Source organism: Lytechinus pictus, chromosome 5 (assembly GCF_037042905.1).
Source record: "Lytechinus pictus isolate F3 Inbred chromosome 5, Lp3.0, whole genome shotgun sequence".
Taxonomy (NCBI): Eukaryota; Metazoa; Echinodermata; class Echinoidea; order Temnopleuroida; family Toxopneustidae; genus Lytechinus; species Lytechinus pictus.
The window spans coordinates 24854059-24873881 of NC_087249.1; the positions used below are offsets into that span (position 1 = coordinate 24854059).

The 19823-nt window shown below is 35.3% G+C and overlaps 2 long non-coding RNA genes across 2 annotated transcripts; one reads left to right on the top strand and one right to left on the bottom strand.

The window, feature by feature from the left end:
• Nucleotides 1-7394: 7394 nt before the first annotated feature.
• LOC135154266 (uncharacterized) lies at nt 7395-10296 on the bottom strand. Its single transcript, XR_010293704.1, has 3 exons — nt 9922-10296; nt 8691-8817; nt 7395-8160 (listed from the first exon to the last, which is right to left on the bottom strand). It is a non-coding gene; the product is annotated as an uncharacterized LOC135154266 (long non-coding RNA).
• A 98-nt stretch (nt 10297-10394) lies between these two features.
• Nucleotides 10395-13525, top strand: LOC129283116 (uncharacterized). Its single transcript, XR_010293705.1, has 3 exons — nt 10395-10831; nt 11914-12040; nt 12585-13525. It is a non-coding gene; the product is annotated as an uncharacterized LOC129283116 (long non-coding RNA).
• The last annotated feature ends 6298 nt before the right edge of the window (nt 13526-19823 follow it).

Consider the following 19823-nt stretch of genomic DNA (forward strand, 5'->3'; position numbering starts at 1 on the left):
GGATTATGATGGAGTCGCTCCTCAGCTCAGCTCAGCTGATAATTTAAGGGCGTGGCCAAAAATGAAAAGGGGTGATTCCATCATGGAATAGGTCCATGATTCCATACACGTGTGTCGTACGGGACATTTAGAGAACATTTGACAGTTTTTTTACAAGAAAAACAAAAAGTATTCCAGTAACTAAAGGTGATCATCAAGTACTACCAGAGTGTTAGGAAAACCAGTTAGACTTAACATGACTTGAATTTACATCCTGTATAATACAGATTTAAAATAGTAATGTGTCGTATACGGACGCAGAAAAGGTGGCTTTTTTAGAAACCTCAAGTTTGTACTCTAAAGTCTGTGAATTGGACAGATAATTTTCATTGAAACTGAACTCAAATTGATATTCAATTACTCAAGAACAAACACATCTATGAAAGAAAGCAAAATAAACATTCATGAATAAATAAAGCAAATTATCATTTTCGAGAACATTGTGGCGTACGGGACACTCAAAATGTGTCCAGTACGGGACATCTCTAAATTGAAGCCAAACTTTCTTACTTTATGTCTCTTTGACTTCTTCAATCACTTTTTTGGGCTGATTATAATGATAATCCTATCAAACTAAAGACATTCATTATGTTAGAAACCGCTTTTAGTGGCTGATCTGAATATTTTTGTCAATATATCATTAACAAAATAATGTGTCGTAGTACGGGACACTTGTGTGTCGAACGGGACACTTGTGTGTTGAACAGCACTTACGTGTTGTACTGGACAGCCTGAATAAAACAATTAACTTTTTATCAATCAGAAGGGGAGCATTGCCCCTAAATTCTTAATTTTTAATGAAAAGCCTTTTAATAAGTAGTCATTCAGGACAATATAATTAAGTAACCTCAATATATACAATCGGGAGCAATATATTATCATTTTTTTCATGACGGGAAATGTACAATGGTTCACAGCATTTTTACGAGCTGAAAACGTGACGTTTTGTGGGTCATTTTGCCTCCGACGAAGATTCTGCTAGGATCGAAAGCTTATAGGCCCCTCTTGATTTTCTAAGTTATTTTAGTGAATTAATTGATGATTTCTAATACACTATTTAAACAATGAATGAATGAAACTGTTTGTGTAAATTATGGGGCTGCCAAATGTTATGATTTGGGGAGTTTTCATATAAAATGTATATGTCACAACTCACAACTGTCACTTGTAATGCCACAAAATATTTTTTTTTAAAGAAATGCGATTCTACTTTTTCAAACCTTTCTGCATTTCATGAAACCATATGGTTTGTCTTATTTTCCAGATTTTTTTTTACAACTTGAAAAAGTAAGGAGTTTCAATACTGTATTTAAAAAAAATTAGTGATCATCAAGGGAAGTCCAAACAGATGATTGATATGTAAATACTTTTTTTTACATATCTTATAATAATTTCACATTAGCATGCAAGAGGAAGTCATCTTCTAGGCTAGAGTGAATCAATTATAAAGGTTTTCTTTTTTTTCATTCATTCATTCATTCATTCATTTATTCATTCATTTTTCCAACAAATTTTACAATGCAATAATAACAATATATAAAACATAACATGCTCAATGACAAAGAAATTAACCTGCTCTGACCAATGAAAATCACCAGTTTAGCTGAAGGGATTCACAAAAGAATACGCCTACATGATGTCAATTAAAATGGTTGGAATCACCTATTTCATGTTCTATGGAGAAAAAAAGTACTTTTTCAGTTCACTTTATGTCAAATCAATTACTTAAATTAAAACAGGCCTACTATTTATAGTTTCTGAATCCAAATCCTGCAATTAAATGCAGTATACAAATTGTGTGTCGTACGGGACAACTTTTAATACGACAATTATTGAAAAATGAAAGGCAGTAATTAGATCCTTATGGAATAAATAAATTACCCATGGGTCAAAGATAGAGAAACTGATATTATGAAATTGCATCATCAAAAATAAAATTGTAGGATAAACTTTTGCATTTTCATGTGTCGTACGGGACATTGCCAAAAATAGGTTCGGAAAAATCAGGGCTGCCCCTTTTACGGATCATGAAAATGTTGTAAATATTATTTGGAACCATCAATGATACATTATTCCATTGACCTGCAATATTTTCAATCTTCTCGTGCTTTGCCAATAATCGTTTCAGGCAGTGTTTGTACTTGACTGTTTTTTTTTTTTTTTTTTTTTTTTTTTTTTTTTTTTTTTTTGGGGGGGGGGGGCTTCAGCTTCAGCTTAAGCTTCAGCCCCCCCCCCCACTTTTTTTTAAAAAACGTGTACAAAAACGTAAAAATGACCATATGATTGTGAATTTTGCATGGTCAGCCCCCCCCCCCCCCCACTTTGAAAACCGTTCCGCGGCCCCTGGGTAGGTTATGCGGGGATGCGGGGTGTCAGTATATAGGCCGAGGCAGGGCCGATCGAGGTGCCTATACAGTGGCGTACCTAGGATTTTCCACGGGGGGGGGGGCAAAACCGTCCGCCAAAAAATTTGACAAGCAAAAAAAAAAAAAAAAAAAAAGGTCTTCAACCACAAATAAAAGATTTCGTACCAGAAAAAAAAATTGACAAGCAAAAAAAAACACAAATAAAGGATTTCGTACCAGAAAAAAAATTGACAAGCAAAAAAAAACACAAATAAAGGATTTCGTACCAGAAAAAAATTTGACAAGCAAAAAAAAAAAAAAAAAAAATTGAATAAATAAAGTCTACAAGACTCGTCAGGGGGGCAGGGATATGACCCTTGCATGGGTTGTGACTCGTCAGGAGGGGGCAGTCTGCCCCCTCTGTCCCCCCCCCCCGTAGGTACGCTAGTGTGACTATCATTATAATTGAAGCAATATTACAACATACCTTGCTTTATCATATTTTATAATAACATAATAAAAGGAATTATACAATTCAAGATTCAAGACTAAAGAAATATCATACATATTAAATTCATTTGCGTTGATTGGAAAATAATCAAACTTTCTGCTTTATTAAACATCTTTGTGAAATATAATTTTCTTGATAATGAAGGGAATTTTAATAGGCTCCAACGAGTTTAAAAGATTCTAGATTCAAAATTCTAGATCCCAAGCTTTACTCCAAGCTGAAATTAAAGCATATAGTGAAAAAACAAAACGCTGTTGAGAATTTCATCAAAATATAATGAGAAATGATGAAGTTATCGAATGTCAAAGCTTGCCACCGGGGCTTGCCATTATATTGTGAAAACGTATATAAGCTGTCATGACCGTGAATTGCCAACTCGTCCACTCACCACCGTGGTCTACTTCTTCTAATGCCATTCCGTCCATCAACATTTCGTCTTACAACCATTTGGTCCAATCGATCATCACTCCGTCTAATCACCATTTCGTCTATATGGCCATTTCGTCTCATAACCAGTTGTTCTAATATCCATTTCATTCTCATTCATTTTGCAGAATTTAACACTTAGTCCAATTAGACCAAATGGTAAATGGCTATATGACCAACGCGTGTTATTAGAGGGAATGGCATTAGACTAAATGAAAGTAGACCATGTGGTGAGTAGACGAACTGATGGTAGATCAAAATAGCTATTGGCTATTGGACGAATTGGCATATTAGACGAAACCGTCATGATGTGCATGGCTGATGATGTCATAATTATGTCCCCATTTGTCCCTTTTCTTTAATATTTGTTACATGACATCATAAGTATGTCATGCGTGTATATATCTTCCTTGCAATTACAAAGGAAAACAGCAGGCCTAGTTAACCCTATCCTTAGAATATAATCTAATAGAATAGTTAGCATAGTAAGAAAAATATCAAAATCCTATATCTTTTGTATCTTTTGGTTATTTTTTTTCAAAGTTGACATCAATTTGATAGCCCCTATACCTTTGACATCATCCACTTGCTGTCAGTTTTATGAAATAGAGATTAACATACTTTTGAAATTAGTCTTGAAAAATCAAAGTCTTCACTATGGTTTAGGATTTATTGTCAAACTTGTCAAAATCTTATCGGGGGCGGATCTAGGATTTTAAGAAAGGGGGCACATTTTCCCGATGAAAATTTGACAAGCACAAAAAAGAAAGGTTTTCACCTTAAATTTAAGGTCATTTCGTCCGCGGAAAATCCCCCCCCCCCCCAGATCTGCAACTAAATCTTATGTACACGAATTAATATATGTCCTTATACTTTCAAAGTTCTGAAGACATTTCAAATTTCTTAACATTGGTCGGATTTATTATTTTATCAATTCATGCATGTTCACAATGTCACAATATGAATACACTGTATGAGATTACATGACTTTTGTAAAAGTAAAGCGCGCTAAGTCATTTTTTGCGGGAAGCAGACGATATAAAATATGAAAAGTATACCAGAATGAACATAATGTGCGACAACATAAGCCTGGAGATTGATTGATTATTGATTGATTGGTTGATTGATTTATTGATTGATTGATTGATTTTAATCTTCATAACCAACACAGTCATGGTTAAAATTCACTGACCCTAAATAAACTTTGACCTTGATTATGTGACCTGAAACCAATGCAAGATGATCAGTGATACCTGATTACCCTTATAGAGCGGCGATCCGGGGGGGCCAGGGGCACAGTGCCCCCCCCCCCCACTTTTTGAAGCACTTAAAATCGATCGCCTTTTTACGCAAGAAAATGCCCCCTCACGAATGTGCACTGTGCCCCTTTCATCGGAAGAGGACCCGTTTTAGGTGTTACCAATAATATTGTGCCCTTTCACGTATAGGCCTATAATTCCAATTCTCCCCCTAAAAATGCCCCTCACGGAAGTGTTCTGTGCCCTTTTCACCTGAGGACTTGAGAAGGACCTGTTTTATGTGTTAACGAGTGCCCCTTTGCCTTTTCATATAGGTGCCTGTTCTTCATATTAGATAAGTTGTCCTGAAAAACCACTCTTTTTGTGCCCGAGGAGCGTCCGGTTTCTATTTAGCACAAAAGTTCTGCTTCCTTCTGCAAGTGCACTAAATGAAAAAAACTTGTGAAAATAATCATACGTGCCTTAGATTATCATGAGTCATGACTGTGAGTGGGGTAGGGTCAATTTTTCTTTGTTTAAAGGTCACGGTCGAATTTCAGACGGGGGGGGGGAGCACCGTCCCAATTAAGATTTCCTTGGGGCCGGGTGCTGCGTACGTGTCTTATTCTACATATATAGGCATAGGCCCAATTACTCTGGAAGTTGTGTAAAAATGGAATGTAACAAAAATACCTTGTTGTGAAACCTCTTTTTTTTCGCATGCCTTACACTAAAAATATCTTGGGAACAACTTGACCTCGATCCACTTTGTGTTGAAAATCTTTTTTTTTACTTATAGTTTATTAGGTTTTTTTTTTTTTTTTTGCTTTTCAAATTTCTCGGGAACAATATGACATCCGTTCCCATATTTCTGGAAATTACCTGCCCCCAAAAAATCCAATAAATCTGGATTTTTTTTTTTTTTGGGGGGGGGGGTTATTGTTGATGTGGATCTAACATATAGATCTAACTTGGGGCGGATCCAGGATTTTCCAAAGGGAGGGGCTCATTTTCCCGAGGAAAGTTTTAAAAAAATAAAAAAAATTTCGTCCACGAAAAAAATGTCCTCACTTTCAAAATGGGGCACACTTGTGTTTTAACGACATACATGTATTTACATTACAAATGTTAATTGTGCCTCTCAAAAGGGGGGCATGGGCCGGCTGTGCCCCCCCCCCCCCCTCCCCCTGGATCCGCCAGTAAACATCTAACATTTCTATAAAAGTCCGGGATGTGTGCCGAAATCTCATTTTAAAAAATGAAAGAACAAGTTGGTGAACGGGAACATTTTGTTGGCGCAGACTCGAATTTGGCCAGGGGGGTGAAACTCCGCTTCTGCATCCGGTCAGAATTGAAGAAAATTTTGGAGGGTCAAAAGTGCACACTGCTCCCATTTTTCGTATACAAGCCTATGGACACCGCCACTGTTTTGGTACACCAGCGAAATGAAGGCGTGGTCACGGAACGTCCTTCGCGCATAGCGTAAAAATATGTAAATTAGTATTTTGTCCCTAATTAGCATAATGCGCGACCTGATTAATATCGTTTATGGTGTCTTTTAGTGATTACATCATGTCAGATCATTCGTTTTTTTCCTCCTCAGAGTTTTATTATTCATCTATTTTAATGATCTATTTGTTATTGCTTGTTACGATTATTACTGCATCTTTGCTTTGTTTTAGCTGCAAATGGCCAGGATCTTTGCTAAAAAATATTACAGAGGAGGTTCCCAAAGAAAATGTTACCATATACGATGACATCTCTTTAGGTTTCTGGAGCCCTTTTTTCTTTTTATTGCAGAAAACGAAATGAACCTCTTTTCATAATATAAACAAAGATAATAACAAATCAAATTCTTTTCCATAATTGTAGTCTCCAATATAAGTCCTATTATGAATAGCATTCATCGGAGCACTTAATTTTAAATGGCGACTTCTATGAGTCAAACATCAATAATCATGACCTAGGTATATACCATATTTTAGGGGGGAGGGGGTTCTCAAAATTAAATAGGCAAGAGAGCAAACCGATCGTAGGCTATTTCTTTTTAATTTTCAACTGAAAATGAATCTGGTGTAATTTTCATTTGGAAAGAAAAAATACATTTTATATGTAGGTTTAAAAAATTTGGAGAAATAATTAGCCCAATCATGACCTAGGTATATACCATATTTTAGGGGGGGGAGGGGGTTCTCAAAATTAAATAGGCAAGAGTGTAATTTTCATTTGGAAAGAAAAAATACATTTTATATGTAGGTTTAAAAAATTTGGAGAAATAATTAGCCCAATCATGACCTAGGTATATACCATATTTTAGGGGGGGGAGGGGGTTCTCAAAATTAAATAGACAAGAGAGCAAACCGATCGTAGGCTATTTCTTTTTTATTTTCAACTGAAAATGAATCTGGTGTAATTTTCATTTGGAAAGAAAAAATACATTTTATATGTAGGTTTCAAAAATTTGGAGAAATAATTAGCCCCCCCCCCCCCCCCCGTTACCCGTCATGAACAGTAAGGTGTTATAATTGCTTCTTTCAAAACAAACTGAACTTTCACCCCCATCTCTCTCTCTTTCTGTCTGTCTGTCTCTCTCTCAGAAACTGACATAACTATATGCATACAAGCAAATAATTCTCCTGTCATTTTACTTTCTTTCCCACTCTTATCCTTATTTTTCTTGAATAATATTTTAATTGACTGCTGTTTGATCTCATGTAACAGTGGCATCATCACATTTCAGTACAGTGCAACATCTTGTGCCATTTGTGCATAACAGCTCAGAAGCAATATATCATCACAATTAATTGATAAATGAAAATTACCAAGATCAAAAAATTCAATTAAAAATTAACATGTTTATTAAGGAATCCATTTTCTAAAACATTGACATTAACATAAAAATAATAATTAGCATCTACCAAGCATTAAATTGTATTTTTAAAAATGAAGGCTATGCATAGCTAAAGAGGGCTGTTACTGGGTAGGGGTAGTATGGGGTGGGTATATAAAACAAAAATAGGATTAAGTACATTTTTCTACATTGTACAATGTTTGTTAAAATTTCATTCAAAGGATCTCGATGAGCCTTTAGTTAATATTCCATAAAAGAGCATAAAAACCTTTGATATTCGTTTATTTTCTTCCACAAAAGTTTGTCACTCAAAAAAATTGGTAAATTCCTTTCAAATTTTATTATTTGCTGACAAGAAATAGTCTACTGATGTGAGAGCACTCCTCATAGGGGGGGGGGGGGGTGGGACACAATGCCAGAATCCTAAAGAGTGCCTTCCCCAATCAATACATTAGCGAATCATTAACAAAATTTGATTTGTCTACTGTCACTGTGGTTAGAATTAAATCTATTTTTGAAATATAGTCTATTTATATATTATTGCAGTGGTAGCCCATTTCACATTTGTTTTAAATGAAGATAACAATAAATGCAACTTAATAACCCTACATAATTTATGAAGACTTGCAGTGGCGTACCGTGGGTCACGGCATCGGGGGGGCACCAGCAAAAATTTTGAGACCGTTTCATATCTCTTCTTGGCACTTATGTTGTGATACCAGTACTTAAACAGCTTAGGAAGTGGGAAACCTGCATGGTAAAAAAGAGAAAAGAACAAAATAAGCTGTAAATTATTTTTACTCATCTAGTCCAGTTTAGTAAAAAAAAGATGTAAACCCTATTTTATATCTTCAGTGATAAAACAAGTTTAGCACATGCAGTCACTTTCGTCCCACATCCAGATAAATTCATATATCAATATAACTATCTACAGTATGTTTTGAAAATAAAGAGTGCAAATTAATTCAAATATTTATCAGAATTTTGTGATAACTGTTAATATCTTGGGTTTTTTATGCAAATGCATGTATAGACAGGAGATATGGATAATTAGTATGCATTGTTAAAAATGGAAATACTGGTGAATCTGAATTCAAACAAATATTAACTCACAATGGAACTTTAACATTACATATCGCATCATGTTTCAGCACAATTGGCCATAGCCCACCCCCTCCCAAAAAAGGGGAAATATTTATTTATTTATTTCATTTTTTTTTTGGGGGGGAGGGGTGATGAGCTTAGATACAGCCTGTATATTATCAAAACAGTAAGCATACCTTGCAATTTTTCCATTCAGATATCCTGTTCCTCATTAGATTGTAACTAACACTTGCTGATCGGCATGGTCCTCAATTTTGTACTTCTGACTAGGTGTGAACTGCTGAGAACTTGGTCCCATTGGATCTGCAATTGACAATTTAAATTTGAGAGTTTTAGAGATAATAAAATTACTCTTCTTAAACAATATTTTTGAAATTTCCAGCTGCCCATATCCCAGGACAGGTCTATGTATGAATATTCCAAACTAGAACAAAAAAAGTTATCTGGACCCGAAACTTCATTCTCTATCGATCACATAGAGGCATAGGCCTACCTCACTCTGTTTATAAAAGTAAAATGATTCCAACCACATATTTCTACAGCTGTATATAGCTGGATCTGGTCTATGCTGGGCCTGTATAACTTAATAATCACATCACATTTGAATGAAGTAAACACTAAAAACGTTTTCAAATTACCACCCCAGCCCAGGCCGTGCCCAGGGTATCCTGTTCAAATAGACTTGATTTAGGTATAGGGTAGGCTACGCCATTTCATTCAAATCTAAGACTAAGACAAGTATTAACACTTAACTAATATAACAGACATTAATGCTAAGTCAATCGTATTTCAACACTGATTATTCTGAAGTAAAACGTTCCTGAATAAAAGAAACTGCTGAGAATTATACTTATTCATATGAAGATGAAATAGCGGGGACATCCTAGGCCTAAACTTCAACTTTCGAGCTTGAAGTTTGGGCCTAGTCCGTCCCCGCTATTTTCATACCCCATGACTACATCGACAATCTCGCTAGCCGGCTAGCACCGGCGATATCAAAGGCCGGATCCCGCTCTGACCATATCCCTACATTGACCTAAATTTGAATAGGCCTAAAATCGACAGTTTGTCGTTACTAAAAAACAGGAGGTCGGAAACAAGTCCACATCTACCCCTGATAATTGTCTAATCACAATAAAACTGAAATAAAGGTTTACTTTGGACCTACATGAAGCTTTCCGATGAATGTCTAGATCTACGACAAACTATAGACCCCTAGTCCTAGATATAGGCCCTAGTATTTTTGAGAAACTCAATGATCACACTTATTTGGAAGTCAGGCAAAAGAAATATTGAAATTGAGGTTTACATAGTAGTACGGTACGTAATACAGGATGAGCCCCGAACCCCGGCAAACACATTACAATTTGCAAGTGAGATCAAAACATGAAAATGAGCGTAACTTACTTTTATTCCTATGGAATGTCATTAGAATAGTATTGATGTTCCCTCCAAGATTTTCCGCTCCAATGAAGTTCACTCAGAAACCATGATTTCGAACATCAATTCTATAAACAGATAATTAGTCTAGCTATTTCGTTTCAGAAACTTGAAATTCGCAGATTCCAAAAGAACGACACTTCGCACAGATATCGTAGGGAATTGTGGGACGGAAAAAAATGTTTAATGCATGAGTACATGAATAAAACATTAGCGTTTAATCCAATCATACAAGTGCATTATGCGTATTTTGACGTCATTCTCATGAATAAAACATTGACCCTCCAAAATCATCCTTCAAATTGTCCGCCGGCAGCCATGTTGGCTATGTACAAAACCTATGGGAAATAAAAACGCGCGGAAAGAGTTCCCTCTCTAGCTCCCTTCGGGAGCTTATACGTAAGATCGTATCTCTGTGAATTTGGCCACAGAGATACGATCTTACGTATAAGCTCCCGAAGGGAGCTAGAGAGGGAACTCTTTCCGCGCGTTTTTATTTCCCATAGGTTTTGTACATAGCCAACATGGCTGCCGGCGGACAATTTGAAGGATGATTTTGGAGGGTCAATGTTTTATTCATGAGAATGACGTCAAAATACGCATAATGCACTTGTATGATTGGATTAAACGCTAATGTTTTATTCATGTACTCATGCATTAAACATTTTTTTCCGTCCCACAATTCCCTACGATATCTGTGCGAAGTGTCGTTCTTTTGGACTCTGCGAATTTCAAGTTTCTGAAACGAAATAGCTAGACTAATTATCTGTTTATAGAATTGATGTTCGAAATCATGGTTTCTGAGTGAACTTCATTGGAGCGGAAAATCTTGGAGGGAACATCAATACTATTCTAATGACATTCCATAGGAATAAAAGTAAGTTACGCTCATTTTCATGTTTTGATCTCACTTGCAAATTGTAATGTGTTTGCCGGGGTTCGGGGCTCATCCTGTATTACGCACTATGTAAACCTCAATTTCAATATTTCTTTTGCCTGACTTCCAAATAAGTGTACGTGTGATCATTGAGTTTCTCAAAAATACTATATCTAGGACTAGGGGTCTATAGACTATAGTTTGTCGTAGATCTAGACATTCATCGGAATGCTTCATGTAGGTCCAAAGTAAACCATTATTTCAGTTTTATTGTGATTAGACAATTATCAGGGGTAGATGTGGACTTGTTTCCGACCTCCTGTTTTTTAGTAACGACAAACTGTCGATTTTAGGCCTATTCAAATTTAGGTCAATGTAGGGATATGGTCAGAGCGGGATCCGGCCTTTGATATCGCCGGTGCTAGCCGGCTAGCGAGATTGTCGATGTAGTCATGGGGTATGAAAATAGCGGGGACGGACTAGGCCCAAACTTCAAGCTTGAAAGTTGAAGTTTAGGCCTAGTCCGTCCCCTCTATTTCATCTTCATATGAATAAGTATAATTCTCAGCAGTTTCTTTTATTCAGGAACGCTTTACTTCAGAATAATCAGTGTTGAAATACGATTGACTTAGCATTAATGTCTGTTATGTTAAGTGTTACTTGTCTTAGTCTTAGATTTGAATGAAATGGCATAGCCTACCCTAGACCTAAATCAAGTCTATTTGAACAGGATACCCTGGGCCCGGCCTGGGGTGGTAATTTGAAAACGTTCTTAGTGTTTACTTCATTCAAATGTGATGTGATTCTTTAGTTATACAGGCCCAGCATAGACCAGATTCAGCTATATACAGCTGTAGAAATATGTGGTTGGAATCATTTTACTTTTATAAACAGAGTGAGGTAAGCCTATGCCTCTATGTGATAGAGAATGAAGTTTCGGGTCCAGATAACTTTTTTGTTCTAGTTTGGAATATTCATTCATAGACCTGGGATATGGGCAGCTAGAAATTTTTAAAAATATTGTTTAAGAAGAGTAATTTTATTTATCTCTAAAACTCTCAAATCTAAATTGTCAATTGCAGATCCAATGGGACCAAGTTCTTAGCAGCTCACACCTAGTCAGAAGTACAAAATTGAGAACCATGCCGATCAGCAAGTGTTAGTTACAATCTAATGAGGAACAGGATATCTGAATGGAAAAATTGCAAGGTATGCTTACTGTTTTGATAATATACAGGCTGTATCTAAGCTCATCACCCCCCCCCCAAAAAAAAAAAAATAAATAAATAAAACCAAATAAATGAATATTTCCCCTTTTTTGGGAGGGGGTGGGCTATGGCCAATTGTGCTGAAACATGATGCGATATCATGTAATGTTAAAGTTCCATTGTGAGTTAATATTTGTTTGAATTCAGATTCACCAGTATTTCCATTTCTAACACTGCATACTAATTATCCATATCTCCTGTCTATACATGCATTTGCATAAAAAACCCAAGATATTAACAGTTATCACAAAATTCTGATAAATATTTGAATTAATTTGCACTCTTTATTTTCAAAACATACTGTAGATAGTTATATTGATATATGAATTTATCTGGATGTGGGACGAAAGTGACTGCATGTGCTAAACTTGTTTTATCACTGAAGATATAAAATAGAGTTTACATCTTTTTTTTTACTAAACTGGACTAGATGAGTAAAAATAATTTACAGCTTATTATGTTCTTTTCTCTTTTTTACCATGCAGGTTTCCCACTTCCTAAGCTGTTTAAGTACTGGTATCACAACATAAGTGCCAAGAAGAGATATGAAACGGTCTCAAAATTTTTGCTGGTGCCCCCCTCGATGCCGTGACCCATGGTACGCCACTGCAAGTCTTCATAAATTATGTAGGGTTATTAAGTTGCATTTATTGTTATCTTCATTTTAAAAAAATGTGAAATGGGTTACCACTGCAATAATATATAAATAGACTATATTTCAAAAATAGATTGAATTCTAACCACAGTGACAGTAGACAAATCAAATTTTGTTAATGATTCGCTAATGTATTGATTGGGGAAGGCACTCTTTAGGATTCTGGCATTGTGTCCCACCCCCCCCCCCCCCCCCTTATGAGGAGTGCTCTCACATCAGTAGACTATTTCTTGTCAGCAAATTTGAAAGGAATTTACCAATTTTTTTGAGTGGCAAACTTTTGTGGAAGAAAATAAACGAATATCAAAGGTTTTTATGCTCTTTTATGGAATATTAACTATAGGCTCATCGAGATCCTTTGAATGAAATTTTAACAAACATTGTGCACTGTAGAAAAATGTACTTAATCCTATTTTTGTACATTTATATACCCACCCCATACTACCCTTACCCAGTAACAGCCATTTTTAGCTATGCATTGCCTTCACTTTTTAAAATACAATTTAATGCTTGGTAGATGCTAATTATTATTTTTATGTTAATGTCAATGTTTTAGAAAATGGATTCCTTAATAAACATGTTAATTTTGAATTGAATTTTTTTATCTTGGTAATTTTCATTTATCAATTAATTGTGATGATGTATTGCTTCTGAGCTGTTATGCACAAATGGCACAAGATGTTGCACTGTACTGAAATGTGATGATGCCACTGTTACATGAGATCAAACAGCAGTCAATTAAAATATTATTCAAGAAAAATAAGGATAAGAGTGGGAAAGAAAGTAAATGACAGGAGAATTATTTGCTTGTATGCATATAGTTATGTCAGTTTCTGAGAGAGAGAGAGACAGACAGAAAGAGAGAGAGATGGGGGGGGGGGGGTGAAAGTTCAGTTTGTTTTGAAAGAAGCAATTATAAGACCTTACTGTTCATAACGGGGGGGGGGGGCTAATTATTTCTCCAAATTTTTTAAACCTGCATATAAAATTCATTTTTTCTTTCCAAATGAAAATTACACCAGATTCATTTTCAGTTGAAAATAAAAAAAGAAATAGCCTACGATCGGTTTGCTCTCTTGCCTATTTAATTTTGAGAACCCCCTCCCCCATAAAATATGGTATATACCTAGGTCATGATTATTGATGTTTGACATAGAAGTCGCCATTTAAAATTAAGTGCTCCGAGGACTGCTATTCATAATAGGACTTATATTGGAGACTACAATTATGGAAAAGAATTTGATTTGTTATTATCTTTCTTTATATTATGAAAAGAGGTTCATTTCGTTTTCTGCAATAAAAAGAAAAAAGGGTTCCAGAAACTTAAAGAGATGTCATCGTAAATGGCAACATTTTCTTTGGGAACCTCCTCTGTAATATTTTTTAGCAAAGATCCTGGCCATTTGCAGCTAAAACAAAGCAAAGATACAGTAATAATCGTAACAAGCAATAACAAATAGATCATTAAAATAGATGAATAATAAAACTCTGAGGAGGAAAAAAACGAATGATCTGACATGATGTAATCACTGACAAACACCATAAACGATATTAATCAGGTCGCGCATTATGCTAATTAGTGACAAAATACTAATTTACATATTTTTACGCTATGCGCGAAGGACGTTCCGTGACCACGCCTTCATTTCGCTGGTGTACCAAAACAGTGGCGGTGTCCATAGGCTTGTATACGAAAAATGGGAGCAGTGTGCACTTTTGACCCTCCGAAATTTTCTTCAATTCTGACCGGATGCAGAAGCGGAGTTTCACCCCCCTGAATTTGGCTTGCTGCTGCGCCATCTAGTGACAAATTTATGCACACAATCGTAATGGATTTTAAGTCACGTGATCATGGTTTGGCCAATCAATTTTTGTAGCGGGCCGTTCGAAAAGGTGATTTTGTGCATTTAACTTTGGGATCGTCGGATGTATTGAACGTGGACTAGAAGATTCTAAAGTTAGCAGAATTATTCCCTTAAATATACATTTCTTTGTCTTATCTTCCATCTTTCGATCAGCTTTACAACCATGGGTACCAAGAACATTTACTACTCTGACAAATACTTCGCTGGAGATTATGAATATAGGTGAGAAATTTATAGTAACATTTAATTAGACGTGTTCTGTTGACGTGCGAGTACCCGGTAGAGTCGGAGTGCAATGGCAATGCAATTGCAACAGTGCATGCATGAATAGAAAAAGTTGAGAGCCGTGCCGTGAGTGACTGAGTGAGAGTAGCCAGGCCCAGGAGGCTCCTAGAGTAGAGAGTAAAAACCATTTTTATAGTCATGTATTGTATTACCGACACTATCATGATTCCGGACGCGCATGTTATGATGGGGTGAGTCGGGTGACCATAATTTGCGCACATTTTATTTAAAACTTATCTTGAACTTGAAGTTGATTGATTTTCATTTTAATCAATCAAATTTCAAAAATTTCTCACATAAAGTCACAAGTCACAGTTCACAAAAAATTAATAAAAATCATAAATACCAGACGGAAGGCAAGATCCTAAAGTAAACTAAAGTCAAATTCGCTTGACGGAATTATAAAGTTGGTCAAGGGTTTCGCTCGTATCGCGATCTCAAAATTCCATGGCGAACGACTAGTGCGCGCTTAGGCTTAGCTGAAAAAGTGTCATAAAAGAGTGTGACCTTAAAAGGCTTAATTTGCGCACGATCGTTTTGCAAAGCTTTAGAACAGATATCAAGCAGACAAAGGTAAAATAATTATATCAGATGGAGGTTAATAAAATGCCATAAATTCGGTTGGTATCACTTATTACGTACTTAATAATAATACTTATTTTGAGACCGCTGGCTCTGCTTGCAAACTGGCGATTTCTTGATGCTTGTTGAGAAGATCGGATTTTCTGCATTCTGGGAGCGGACGCAAAAGGTAACAAAATTTGCCGATGTTTTGCCAATATTCTCACCATTTGAGACCTTACCTTCAAGAAAATTACCATACTGAGTAATTTTGGGTCCCTTTTTCTGTTGGTGATATCAGATTTTCTAGATATTAATTAGATAAAGAGATATTCGACTGCTCAAAATTTGGTAACACGCGAATTAAGGTCACACCACCATATATGATGGGGTGTCCAAACTTCGCAGACTTTTCAAAATTATTCTTCAGGCTTTAATTTGCTCACAAAATATTCACAATTTATACAAAATCAATTCAAGAAATAGTTACCACCTTGACGGCAAGATCGTAAACTATGAAATCATTGATGAAAATGTGAAGTAGGTCAAGTGGTTTCGCCGGTAAAGCGATCTCAAAATTCTATTCCGATCGACGAATGCGTGCTGTGCTGGAAAAACGTTCTGAAAAAGTGTGACCTAACTTCGCTGACCAAAGTTTTTGAGGAACTTTAAACAAAAAATTCAAGCTCAAAAGGTGAGATATTTATATCAAATTGACGGCAAAATGCTATAGAATCAGTCAGTACCACATTGAACTCACATTTTTGATGATATCTGCTTGCAAAATGATGATATCGTGATGCTTGTTGAGAATAACAAATTTATTCGGAATTGGCGCTAACGGTGACAAATTTGCTGATCTTTTGTCAATATTTTCATGAATACTGAACTCATCCTGAAGAAACTTACGCCAAAGGGTAATTTTAGGTCGCTCTTCACGTTGATGATGTCAGATTTAAAGGATATTGGCCAGTATTTGAGATAATGACCGTCCGCGAAGTATGGACACACGCGAAGTTTGGACTCACGCCCATACTGCATACGAAAACAATTTTGTATCGTAAAACTTCCGCAGTTCAATTTCACAGAGCAATACATAGAACAAGATTGTAAAATCAAGGCGAAAAAATCTACTTTTTTTTTGGTGTATTCAGATTGTTCATATTATTGCTCAGATTCGATATGAAAAAAGCAAGCGAAAATTTAGAATTTACTCATGATATGATATATGAAGACAAAACCACCCCAATTCTTAATTACATCATTAATAATAAAAAATATCTTCACCCGTCCGGCACGCATCCGGAATCATGATGTAATTTGTCACACACGAAAATAATGGTTTTTCGCGGAGGGGTATGCGGCAAGCGCGATGCAAAGAAAACGGTTGGTTAATAGAAAATAATTTTACCATATTCATAATTTTCATAATATTTGGAATAGCAGTTTTTCTTGATTGTATTTCCTCTAATTGTCATTTTTAAAGCAATGAAATAAAGGCGTCCAGCAATAGGATACACTGCCATACTAACTAAGCTAATACTAACGTGTGCTTACTCTCCACGGAGCAAGGAACTGTGTCCCATTCATGTGCGTGACTGCGTGTAGATCTACAGCAAAAAACTGAAACTTTCGCCCTCAAGATTTCTACTTCTAAAACTAAGGCTAGACTAAATCATGTAAATGGGATACAACTTAATTTCTGATATAACTACGAATCACGATATTGATTTCATTATTTAAACAAGAATTCATTAAAAAAACTAGAAAAATATGAAGAGACGGCGTTACAGACAGACGCATACATGTATCCTCGATATGCGTCTAACTTTGGCGAAGAACAAAAACAGAAAATGTGATGTCTACTTTGTAGTCCTGAATGATACATGGTTTTGTCACAGATTTTTAAAGGTAAATGCTAGTTTTGGTAACGATATCAAAATGAGTTCGTACAGAATCAAATGAAATGACCACCAAAGTGTCTGTTTGTATAAATAAAACGCATGTGCCAAAGGATTCTGGAAGAAATTGTGTAATTGCTGAGAAATCAACAAATAAGCACAGGATTCGGGTAGCGTCGGGCCCGACGCTCAAAGCAATAATTATACACAGTCCCACGTGCGTTTATCTGTGTTGGAGAAGTTCAGTCTGAACATTTTTCAGCGTAGATTTCAAGATTTCACAAAGTTCAGTTTATGTAACTGTACCAGATCTAGATCCTCGATGATATACTGACAATTAAGCCTGGTTTTACAGACTTTCTCATGAAATCAGTATTTACTGCAACTACTGGAATTTCTCTTTAAGGTAAAATGACATACATGTACATGTAGATCTAGATCTACACACATGTACATGTACATGTGACGACATTCAGACCAATAGTATGTGAAGAATCTTAAATAAAAGCATTATTTTAAACTTTAATGCTAATCATTTCTTTTAAATTATTTTATACCTTTTATCAGATGAACACAGCAGACACCCACTAAGTATATAAGGTAGTCTAATTCTGGCAAAAATAACAATACTAGTAAATATAGATCTATTCATTTTTTCGAAAAAAAGAATTTGCATAAGTTCGAGTTAATTTCTTTACCATTATTATTTAACCCAATAAAAAAAAAAAATTTTGTCATAGGGGGACTATACAAATTATTATGATCACAAATAGATTAAATTTTTTTTTAATTCAACACAGCATTACAGTTATGCCTTACACTTGGGACTTAGTGAGATACTTGTAAAGACTTCCTAAAGTTAAAATTTTGAGGCAAAAATTTAATGTAATGCAAAACTAGTAGGCAACCTCGTGATACATGACCACAGTCATTGTCTGTGTGTATGTGTACATGTGTGTGATTCTACTATACTATGTCACTCAATAGCCACAAACAGTACATAGGCATATATATATATTAACTGAGTCAAAAATCAAAATGGTGAAATAAGGTGTAAATTGTAATATTGAATTTCACTACACTTGTTTCATGTAAGTGATGTAATATTAATAATAACTGGATTTATATAGCGATTTTGCCTGAGGATACAAAGCGCATGTTATTATTACCGGCGCTCAGTGCATGCATGGAGCTATATATAACTCTATGGTACATGCAAGGAACCAACTAATGGCCTTGAAAGTGCAGCCATTCTCTTAAAGGACAAGTCCACCCCAACAAAAAGTTGATTTGAATAAAAAGAGAAAAATTCAACAAACATAACACTGAAAATTTCATCAAAATCGGATGTAAAATAAGAAAGTTATGATATTTTAAAGTTTCGCTTAATTTCACAAAACAGTTATATGCACATCCTGGTCGGTATGCAAATGAGGAGACTGATGACGTCATCCACTCACTATTTCTTTTGTATTTTATTATGTGAAATATGAAATATTATAATTTTCTCCCCATTGTCAAGTGAAAAAACGATTAATTCCGCCCTGAACATGTGGAATTAACAGTGTTTAATACTATATGGCTCATTCAAGTTGGTCCTTATTGTTGAATCTGTAAAAAATGAATATTGTATAATTCAAACAATAAAAAACAAAAGAAATAGTGAGTGAGGGACATCATCGACTGCCTAATTTGCATGCAACTGAGTTGTGCATATCACTGTTTTGTGAAAAATAAGTGGAACTTAAAAATGTCATAACTTTCTTATTTTACATCCAATTTTGATGAAATTTTCACCGTTATGCTAGTTTGATTTTTCTCTTTTTATTCAAATCAACCTTTTTCTGGGGTGGACTTGACAAATCCCTGAATTGTTTGGAAAGTGAATGGGTGTGCAGAGTGCAGACATGAAGCAACAAATTTTTTTTAATCTTTTAAATCTAATCTGGCAGCAATATTTTTGCTCGCCCATAAAAATATATTTTACTCAATGAATCGATTTTTGACAAACTTATGTTCTTAGAAGTTAAAATTTCGTGGAAATTTAATGAAATTCATGTTCAGACCTAATCAATTTCACTTTTAGATAAAAACTTACCATTGCTGATGATACCACAACAGATCTTGTATAGATTCTACATTTATCTACAATACAACAATTTTTTTTTTAAATTTGAATAAACAATGTTGAAATTCTAGCCAGCCATGATTCAGAAGTATGCATTACATGTGACACTTTATGGACTGGTAATTTTTTTTATTTCATTTTTTTGCCATTCACCTGATAATTGTTTTCTGGAAATAACAGCCATTTTACACACAAATGTAAATATTTTATTTGATCATATTGTAATAATAAATTCTCTTGTATTGCACATGCACTGGTCCTGTACTGGCTGTACATACTGCCTGCTGTACTCTATTTGATTAATCTTGTGAATTTTTACTTTCCTATTT